The following is a 10428-nucleotide window of genomic DNA, read 5'->3' on the forward strand; positions in this document are numbered from 1 at the left end:
CCAGCTGTGTGTGGTGATTTTCCCCTCTGTCTGGGCACAGGCCGGCGTGGAGAAAGGGAAAATCTGACCCAGCATCCCTGTTGAACTCTGTCATGTGTTCTGGTCCTAAAACCGTGGGAAGTCATCCAGTTAAACTCCCTGGTGACACAGTGTAGTCATCCCTTCATCTTTACTGACTTCTTCATGATCCATTCTACTGCAGTAAATGTTTGTGAGGCCTCTAACAGGTTAGCTATATTGGCAATTTTTATTGCTTTTTCTTTAACAGGAATTGGGAGCAACTTTACTACTTTTCAATTTCAAACCAAATTCCTCTGAAATTAATGTAAGCAGAAGCGATATTCTGTGACTATCCAAAAAGGCAATATCTACACTATCAATCCCTAAATATGATCCTAGCAGATTGTATAACCAGATTTCTCCTTCATTTATATTACCGTCCTATAGTGCAATCTCTCTCTTGACTGTTTCCTTTCTCTCTCTCTGTCTCCCCTCAATGTCTTCTCACTGCTCAAGGAGTCTTTGCAAACCTTGCCTAGTGATGGGACTCAGCCAGAGTTGTTATCCAACCCTTGGATCCACATTGAAATTATTCTTCTCAGTCCCATATTTTCTTTTCTCCCTCTTGTAATTAAATTTTCTTTTTGTATTGCTGCTTTTTATGTCCTAAGGTAGAAAAACTTACATTTAGCAAATGAGAGGTCTCCAAATTCACAACGGTCCTTTTCATCTTGCAGGTCATTCCTCAATATAAAGTACAACACAATAAAATAAACATGGAGTATATACATATAAGCTTAAAAATCATTCTTATAGACTTCTTTTTTAAAACACATATTGAAACAAGTTTGTTTCTAGATGACAGAATTAAAATGTCCCTTGCCTTGCTACTTTGAGTGTATATAATTGGCTAGATAGCTGTTATTTGATACTTCTTGGAGGTTATTTTTCACATGAGCCTTCTTAATCCCTAACAAATATTACCTGTAGGCCACTCTATTTCTGTTTTCATATTATGTTCACATATCAACTCCCATATGTTAAAAAAAACTTACTTAGGCAAAGTTCTGGTAGATATACTAGAACTTATATGGAGATAGAAAAGGCTAACCTTCAGTAAGCTTTTGAACATGTCAATGCTGTTCTAGAATGGATTTAACTAAGTTAGGTTCTAACCAGTACATCCTATTTTGAACAAAATGTACTATGTGAATTTCCACATAATTTAAGTACTGGTCATTTGCTTTACAAGAATTCTCAGTATGGGGTTTACTCATTTAATAAGATTGATAACTAAATTTCAAATATTTCCATTTCGCTTAAATATTTCTGCATGCTAATATTAGAAACATATCTATTATATTATTTTATCTTTTCTATGAATGATTTCAATGAAACTGAACATTTAACTTTAAAGTCATTTTTGAAGAGTTGATTAGATTTGATTCAAGTTCCACTTGGGGCAATTTCTTGAAGTTGGCATAATGTTTAGTAAGTTCATAAAAACATTTGCCAAGCACATTTTAAAATGTTAACTTCATTATTAACATTGAAATTAGTCAAACAGTAAATAAAATGTATTTTAATATTTTTCTTGTTTTGTAAAAGTGAAATTTGCTTTTAGAACTAAAAATCTTTTCCTTGACTATTTTTTTTAATTTTTTTATTTTATAGGAGCAAGACAAAAAGGTGGACTATTCTTCTTTAATCTGGAATTTGCATTGTAATAGCACTAAGAATTAATTCATCTGAAAAACTTCTTCCACATGTGTTATTCTTAATTTTTGCTTCTTATAAGCCAAGTGTGTAAGTTTCTATATTTTTCTGAACAATCCTCTTAAGGCAGTTTTTATTTTAATTTTATTAAGTTGATTGAATGGTTGCATTTTTTCCCTTTATGACTATTTCTTTTTATACTTCTACACAGGATATAAGCTTTTTATTCACCTCCTTCCCCCCTGTACTTGTGACTAGACAAACAATTCCTTTGTTCCCATTGTTCAGTCAAAACATGCAACAGAATGGGATTGATTCTGTTGTAAAGCAAGCTAGTAAATGAGTAATTTGGATCACGAATCTCCTTATAGGTTCTTGGAATATATCAAGACTAGCTGGCTGAGTTGTAATACATATTTAAGTTTTCAGTATGATGGTCTGCTCTTTGAATCATATATCAGCCAAACCTACCCATTCTCTTGGTTATGCTTTATATGTTCTTTTATTAGGTTTGGCACGATTTCAAATGTGATTGTGAAAAATGGTGGTTTTAATGTTTGTGCTTTATTTTATTTTTCCCATTTTTACAATGCCACAACACTATTTGTTGCCTTAAAATAGAATGGCTTGAAATACTGGAAAGCCAATGATTGCATCTAAAATTAAGTACTTAGTCTCAGAAAGGTATAAAATATCTATTTTCCTTTAAGAATCCAATTATTTTTGTGGGTGCATAGCATTTTTCTTTTCTTCAATAATTCCCTCCATAGTTGCATACTCATGTCTCTCATGGATTGTTTAGAGTCTAAAGAGTGACCCGTTTGGGGCAGTAGAGTAGAATATGGCACTAATTCAGTGGCTGTGATTCACTCCAGCCCTAGCCTCACTATCCCAATAATAGTAACCTAGAGTTACAGCACTTGCTCCTTATGAGGATGAGGCAGGTTTGAAGAGATGTCAAGAATCCAAATCACAGAATCTTTTATCGACATTTAGTACTGTCTCAGTTGTAACCCAATTCTGAAGGCTATTTGAGTGAGTGTTCACAGGGAGTCTTGAAGACTGGAAGACTTGATTGAACAGATAAATATTTAGCTTGTTATAATAAGTGTATCGATATATACTTGGCAAATGTTACATTGAAATATTACTTAATTACTTTTTAAAGGAATAATTTGAAGGTTTTCCCAGGATTTTTTTTTTTTAAGAATCTCCTTTTATTTACCAATTTGTTTAAAGATAAAGCATTCTGGTAATTTTTTAAACACCCTATTATTATTGTAAACATCAGCAATATTTGCTTTCTGCTTAACTTTTCTTCATAAGCCACAGAATTTTATGCTACTTATGACAAAAAGTGTGAGTAAAAAACTAGGAGACTGAGTTTTGTATGATTTATATAATCTTGTTACTTTGCGGTTATGCTTCCCATCTCAGACTCTTAAAAAAACTTAATTTCACTTTCAGGGCCTTACTTTAAGGGATCTTACTCTGAAAAAAAGTTCTCTTGGGTATAGGGAAAGGGAAAGGTTTGAGGTGGGAATAGTCAGCTCTGATCACGATTCAATTGCTTGTGCTGATGAGCTGTGAAATGAAGCTATAGACTTTATGAGACATGAAATATGAAACATAGTCTCTGTGTATAAAAAAGATGCCCTTGTTCCAAATTCAAGAAAAAGATATTTCTTTATCTTAGAGGTCTTCTTACCCGTCAATCAATTCCTCCCAGAACTGACTTAAGTTTTCTCCACTGGGGAACAAGTCTTATGACATCAGAGCTTCCTCATTTTCAGGAGAGATTGGCTGGGTATAAGGTAACTTAATATTGACCCAAGAAAGTAGAATCCCTTTCAGAAATCTTACACTTATTTTACTGAAAGCAGCACCAAGAAACCTCCAGTATTTGAATATACCTGGTGAAACCTATATAGGATTTGGGTGGATAGTACCAAAATTGTTAAGACTGGCTTAAAGCCAAATGCGACTTTCAGGAAAAACCAGTGGCCACGTTGAGTAGTGACTGCTCGCCAGCTCTTCAAAAAGAGAGACAACTCCTTCTCTAGAAAATGTGGTAGAGTTGAGGGTTTGGGACCCCTAATCTATGTATCAGTGTTTCTCGCTAGCAGATTTGAGTTTTAAATTCTCACACTGAGGTAAATTAGGACACAAACTAAGGAAAGAAAGAAAAAGCTTTTCATTTGTTTGTTCTATACAAGAGGCTTCACCTTTTAGGAAGCTGCCAAGGAAACAGTGATGTCTAAGTGGTTAAAAACGCAACTTTTAAATAATGTTCTATTAATATCATGTCATCTGTTGATAATTTTATGGTTCTCTATTTCACCAAATCATACAAAGCTGCTAGGCCATTCACTACCTCCAGTGATAGGGAAAAAATATTTTCATGGGCATGAGGTAAATCTCAATCTTTATTTTTATTGTTTTGTCATTTCTTGAGGTTGCATGAATATTTGAATGAAGTGATATACCCTTCCTTTTATAGCTCAACTGGAATCAAACAAGAATCTATGAAGCCTTCTGACTCATAAAACTATTACCCTAATAATGTCCCTTTAGTTACTGAACTTCCCTTTTATTTTTTATTACTATAAAACCATTAGTAAAACATTTCCTAAATAGTGCCTTGAACTTGAATCTAATCAGAATTGCAGAGTCTGGCTTTTATAATATCCTCTTAGGGTTATATGTGTGGCTCAGTTTTCCAGAAGACCCACTTTTTACTTGTTGATAAAATGGTCATATTTGAAATATGTCCCATTTTAATCGTTTCTGGAAAACTGAACATATTTGTAACCATATAAAAATTTAATTCACCAGAATGTATTTTCTTAAAAAGTACTCAATGAAATTGCCCTCAGGATTAAGTGAAGGCCCAGATACATAGGTAATGACATAGCAGATAGGCTCTCTGTATGTCCATTTATCGTGGAGTAAATAAGCTAAAGCAAATTACACATTATATCTTTATAACAAATCTCAACTATTGACATGTATTTCTAATGCATCCTTATGTCACTGGAAATACCTGGTGATATAAATTCCTTTTTCTTATTTTCAAATTTGACATTATCATCCTTGCCTCTCAAAAAGATACATTTTAATTGTTTTCATACTTCATAGAAATCAAAGTCTGTGTTTGCTACAAATTGAGTGCTCACCTTACCTGAAATAATACTTTAGACTGCAGGACAGGACAGTGTTGATTCCTAAGTAGATTGACTATAATCTCATGATAAGTATGTATATGTGCATGGGAAAACAACATTCAATAATAGTCTTTGTGTTTAAAAACTATCATGGTATACATTTTCTTATGTGGTGCTTGAGGAGTTTCTACAGTTTACAAGGTGTAGGTTTGCACCCCAAATTCTCAGGGTATGCTATTTCACCCAAATACTTGAAAGAAAAAGGTGCCCTGTATTTTATCAGTACTGTTGAGGGGGAAATTTTTTGTGTAAGTTTGTTTGATAAAACTGCTTATAAAAATCAAATTCACAAAATATGTTAGGCTTTCACATAATTTCTAAGGAGATATATGTAGAAATAAGATATATATTATCAAGAGACTGCTTATATATTCTTAACTAACTTCTGGGTCCTAAGTAGACCTCACAGGTGCATAAAATCATTAATAAAGCATGTAGCACTTGCTAATTGGTGCCTTAAGCTTGAATCTAATCAGAATTGCAGATGCTGGTCCTCTGGGGAAAAAAACATGTCCATCTGTGGCACGTGTGAGTACTAGGCCCAGGGGAAGAGTCTGAAAATTGAACTCATTTGTATGTCCTGTGTCTCAGAAGAGAACTGAATGTTCAGAGCAGCATTTGTAAGCTGTTAACATTCAGTATTTCGTGTTGCAACTAGAACACATTATTAGATTTATTCCTGTTTAATTCATAATGGTGCAGAATAAAACACACACACATATCTGATTTGATTTCTTTTTCTTTTTTTAAGTTTCATAATTGCTTTTTATGCTAGTGTTAATGGCAAAAAGTCCTTCCCAGGGCTCCCTGAATAACTTACCATACCTGTATCCATAGCAGGTCATGCTTTCTTTTTATCCCCACTTTGAAGACGTGTGTTTCTGTATTTACACATAAATCGTACTATTGTATAGTAAAGACAACAGTGGTTGAAAAGAATGTGAACACTGTAGAAGTTATGTTGGAAAAAAGGAGAGTAAATTGTGTGATTAATGGGGAAGGATATTGGATAATGTTATACCCCGGACTATGAAAAAAGCTGGTGGTAAATGGGAAGAATGTGAAATTTTAAACTGCTCTCAACGTAGGAATCTTGGTGGAAAAGTTCCTGCCTGAGGTCTGATATGATTCAATTGTAGAATGCAATGAGCTTGGCCAAGGGGACTTTGAATCCAGCCAAGGGGACTTTGAATCTCAACAGCTCTGAGAATCACATTTTCAGTGCATTGAATATGGAGTAAACTAGACAAGGATTCTGTGAGACTAGGCTACTTACCTTTAATTGCCAGCATTTGTAAATGATTGTGCAATCTTGTGTAATGGTCTTTTATTTTGACTGTTTTGGAAAAAAAAATGTTTTATTTTTTTTTTTCCCCAGTAAAAATTACTTCAAAGAAAACATGCATTGTTTGTCTTTATTTTAACTCAAAAAACAAGCTATGGATAGTTTTATTTTCTTCTACTTTAAATCCTTCATTTAATTAAAATACTCTATTAGTATTTCACATCCAGATACTATTAATTCTCTATTGCTGTGGTAACAAATGACCACAAATTTAGTGGCTTAAGACAACACAAATTTATGATCTTACAGCTCTGGAGGTCAGAAGTCTGGTATTGATTTTTGTCTGTACCCAGAGTATTTTACTTCCTGTACCCAGAGTATTTTGGCCAACCTAAGGAGTCTGATCTGAGCTTGGCTCATTAAGTAGCATTGTAAGGAACACCAACGAAGGTGTCTGACACTCCACTGACACCGAAGAGCAACACAGATAACATGTGTCCCTGAGAGTCCACGGTGAGGCCCCAGAAAGTAATGTGGTCATCCCTCTCAAAAGCTACATATCAGAGACATACATTTTGGCAACCTACTGCACAGTGAAGATTAATGCTGTAACATGTCCCTTAAATAATCCACTAGTCAATTGAGATCACTATAAACCTTAAGATTACGGCCCCAAAACGCTTGAACCCATATTCCACAAAGACAGACATCCAGGATTCCTCACATCTATCTAGTCATTGGGGAATATAGAGCAAGAAAGGAAATTAAGGGCAGTTTCAAATCTTATATGTTACCTCTGAGTCACCTCGGGCTTCCGGCTCTTGTTTCTAATGAATTCTCAAACTACAATCTCCACTTTGCATCAAGTATGCACCATTTTTCTCTGCACTGCATTACCCCACCAGCCTTCATTACAGCACACTTACCCAATCCTGAATAGTCCAGAAACAGCAACTGTATGTGTGGCAGCATTTGGCTGAAGGTTTGCTGTAACTTGATGGAGATTAGCAGGTAGTTCATCATATGGCAGGCAGCTGCATTAGCATACACCTTAAACCCGAACCACTGGCATTCCTATTCTTAAATAGCCCCATGCCATCTCTGGCACGAGATCATTTTCACTGGTTGTTGAGTTTATTTGTGCTCCAGACACTCTACTAATTGCTAGAGCCCTCTCCTTTCATCTTCCACTTCCTCTGCTCCCTAGATTTCTGGTTCCCCATCCTCTATGTTTCTGTAATTTCTTGTATAAAGCAGTTTACCTATCTAATGAATCCCTATTGATGCAGACCCACTACACTATATCCAGAAGATCTTACTTTCATAAACAAGCATGCCAATTGCTCTAGTTATGTACTGCTGAGAAACAATCTACCTCAAAACTTAGTGGCTAAAAATAACAAAAATCATTTGCTTAGCTCATGAATCTGCAATTCAGGCAGGGCTCAGCATGGCTGATTTGAGTGTGATTCACATAGTATCAGTCTAGGAATGGGAGAATCCACTTCCAAGACGGCACACTCACATGACTGGCAAGTTGATGCTAGCTGTCAGCTGGAAGCTTAGCTAGGCCCTAGAGAAAAGGGTCTTGATTCCTCTTCATTTGGGCATCTTGCTGCTTGGGCTTCCTCAGAATATGGTGGCTGGGTTATAACAGGAGGCAGACAGTGCCAGTTTCTTAAGACCTATTTCAGAAACTGACAGCGTCACTTTCATCATCTCTATTTGACAGGAAATCACAAAACGCAGATTCAATGGACAGGAACATAAATTCTACCTCTCAATGGGTGGAGTGCCAAAGAACTGGGGGACATGTTTTAAAAGCACCATACTCATTAAGAGGTGTTTTTAAACAGTTATTTTTTTAAAAGGAATTCTTAAGTCAGTTCTTAGATCAGTATCATCTCTCTGAAATAAGTTTAGTAATAGCACTCTTATTAACAGTATATAAAATACTATAGTGTGTATGTATATATATAATATACACAAACACAATGTATTTAACAGTATTACAATATAACATGTCATATTTATGACATATGTATTATTATAATGAGAAAATTGTGAGATAATATGTATCACTCCTAGCCTATAGTTAGCATTCAAGAAACATTAACTGCTATGATACACTTCCCCATTATAGCACCTCTGCTTCTGAAAACTTCAAATTCACTGTTATACAGGGTACTTAAAAATACTCAATCATTTATTGGGATTCCTTGTATGCATTATATTTACAAATATAATGCATATTCATTGAAAAAAATTTTAATTACAATATCTTAAAAATTAGAAAGCAGGGGGAAAAATTTTTACTTGGAGACCCACTGCACGAATTGCCTCTAGAAAATAAATATAAGTATATTTGATATTTTACACGCTATTTTGTTTTCTACTTTTTTTTGCTTCATAATATTGTACCTCTTCATTTACCAATTGTCAGGTTCTAACTGAGATCCAAGGGGAGTTGGTGGGCGAGTGCGGGGGAGGTGGAAAAACACTCAAGGAAACATAGACAGTTTTGACGTGGCTTTACTCTTTCTAGGCACGAGCAAGTCCAGGCACGAGCCATATGTACAGCGTTAGCAAGATAATTATACCTTTTACAAACAATAGTGGCTCCAAGCCTAGCATGAACTCACGTGGGTGATCACCTAATGCACCTCATGTGGCGTAGTTACACAATGAGTAGAGTTGTGCACCTCTGCTCCAAACTCACTGAGTCATGCTGGACTGGATGTCTGCCTCGGCCTATTCTTGACCACAGCACATCCATTTTCCTTACACCAATATTCTACCTCTTTGTCTTCCAATATTCTTGGAGGAATGATTTTTAACTGCTCTATCTTTTTTCTCATATAGCTGTATTATAATATGTTTAATCAATCTCATATTTTAAAGTATTTATAGTTTGGAGCTATGAAAATGATGCTGCAATAAATATTTTTGAACATAAATCTTTGTAAGCATCTCTGATTATTTTCGTGAGGTAAAGTCCTCTAATTAGAATTACTAAACAAAAGGGCATGAGCATTCTTAGAAATTCTGACACATGAGATTTTGAAATGTCTTCCTCCCTCCATCTCCCAATTCCACCATCCCCACACACACCTAAATCACCAGTTCCTTAGAAATATTCTATGCTAACAAGAGCTGCCCTGCAAACACTGCATTTAGAAACCTCATATTTTAGCACTTCACTTATTTCAAATTATCTTGAAGGTGGAAGCATGAGCAGCTCCTTGTGATTTGCAGAAATACATATTTCACTGCAGAAAGTATTATATAAACTTTTACTTTGACATTTCCCTCACTTGCTACTTTACAGACATCAGGAAAGAGTAATGGACTAATGGTCTTATGTGGTCTTATGATTGTCATTTTCTTTCTTCATTCCTGGGTCAAGTTTCTCTAGAACAGGGCTCTCAGAGTGTGGTCCCCATATCAACAACATGGGAAACTCAACCTGTTTTCAGTGCAAATCCTTAGACCATCTTACACCTGTTAAATCAGAAATGGACAGGGAATGGTGAGAAGCTGCAATCTGTATTTTAACAAGCCCTCCAGGTGCTTCTCATGCAAATTTGGGAACCACTGCTCTGGAACACTGTGCCCTGGCAACACAGTTTGGTCACCTTCCTGGACGGCAGCAAGACTGATATTCCTGAGTAGAAAACTCTGCTCTTGACCCATTATATTAGTGTACTAGTCCCCAGTGAGATATTTTCTCTCCAATCCTCATTTTCCTCAATGATTTTTAACAATGGAGACAATAAATGCCTGTCTCAGGGTTTTGTGAACATTTCATAAAAACAATTCTTAAAAAATATTGTTTTCCTTCTATATTGATACAATTAATCTAGCCTTTATTTTTTGACCATTTATCTTTTTTTTTTTTCTTTTGAGGGAAGTGTCAGAGTACCAGGGCATGAGGGGAGAGTAAATTGCTTTGCTATGAAGGCTGTAACAGAAATCTGCCCACTTCAAATGGCACCTTGGACATCCTGAAGAGCAGTTTAAGTTATGGATGCCCTTAGCATCCATAGGGAATAGCTCAGGGGTCATTGAACACAGACTATACACTGCATGGAGAATGCTGAGGATATATACATGGCCCTGAGTTTGAGAAGCTCACACTTTATTTAGAAAGATATTTACATAAGTAATCTTAAAGTAAAACTTCTAAAAAATAATCACATAAGG

The 10428-nt window shown here is 35.4% G+C and overlaps 1 protein-coding gene across 1 annotated transcript in view; it reads left to right on the plus strand.

Moving 5' to 3' along the window:
• Window positions 1-6339, plus strand: part of C10H4orf54 (chromosome 10 C4orf54 homolog) — a 43624-nt gene extending 37285 nt beyond the window's left edge. Inside the window, exon 5 of the mRNA XM_055296207.2 lies at window positions 1675-6339. The gene's annotated coding sequence lies outside the window, so the exon portion shown is untranslated. The remainder of the gene's footprint in view (window positions 1-1674) is intronic.
• The last annotated feature ends 4089 nt before the right edge of the window (window positions 6340-10428 follow it).

This window comes from Symphalangus syndactylus, chromosome 10 (assembly GCF_028878055.3).
Source record: "Symphalangus syndactylus isolate Jambi chromosome 10, NHGRI_mSymSyn1-v2.1_pri, whole genome shotgun sequence".
Taxonomy (NCBI): domain Eukaryota; kingdom Metazoa; phylum Chordata; class Mammalia; order Primates; family Hylobatidae; genus Symphalangus; species Symphalangus syndactylus.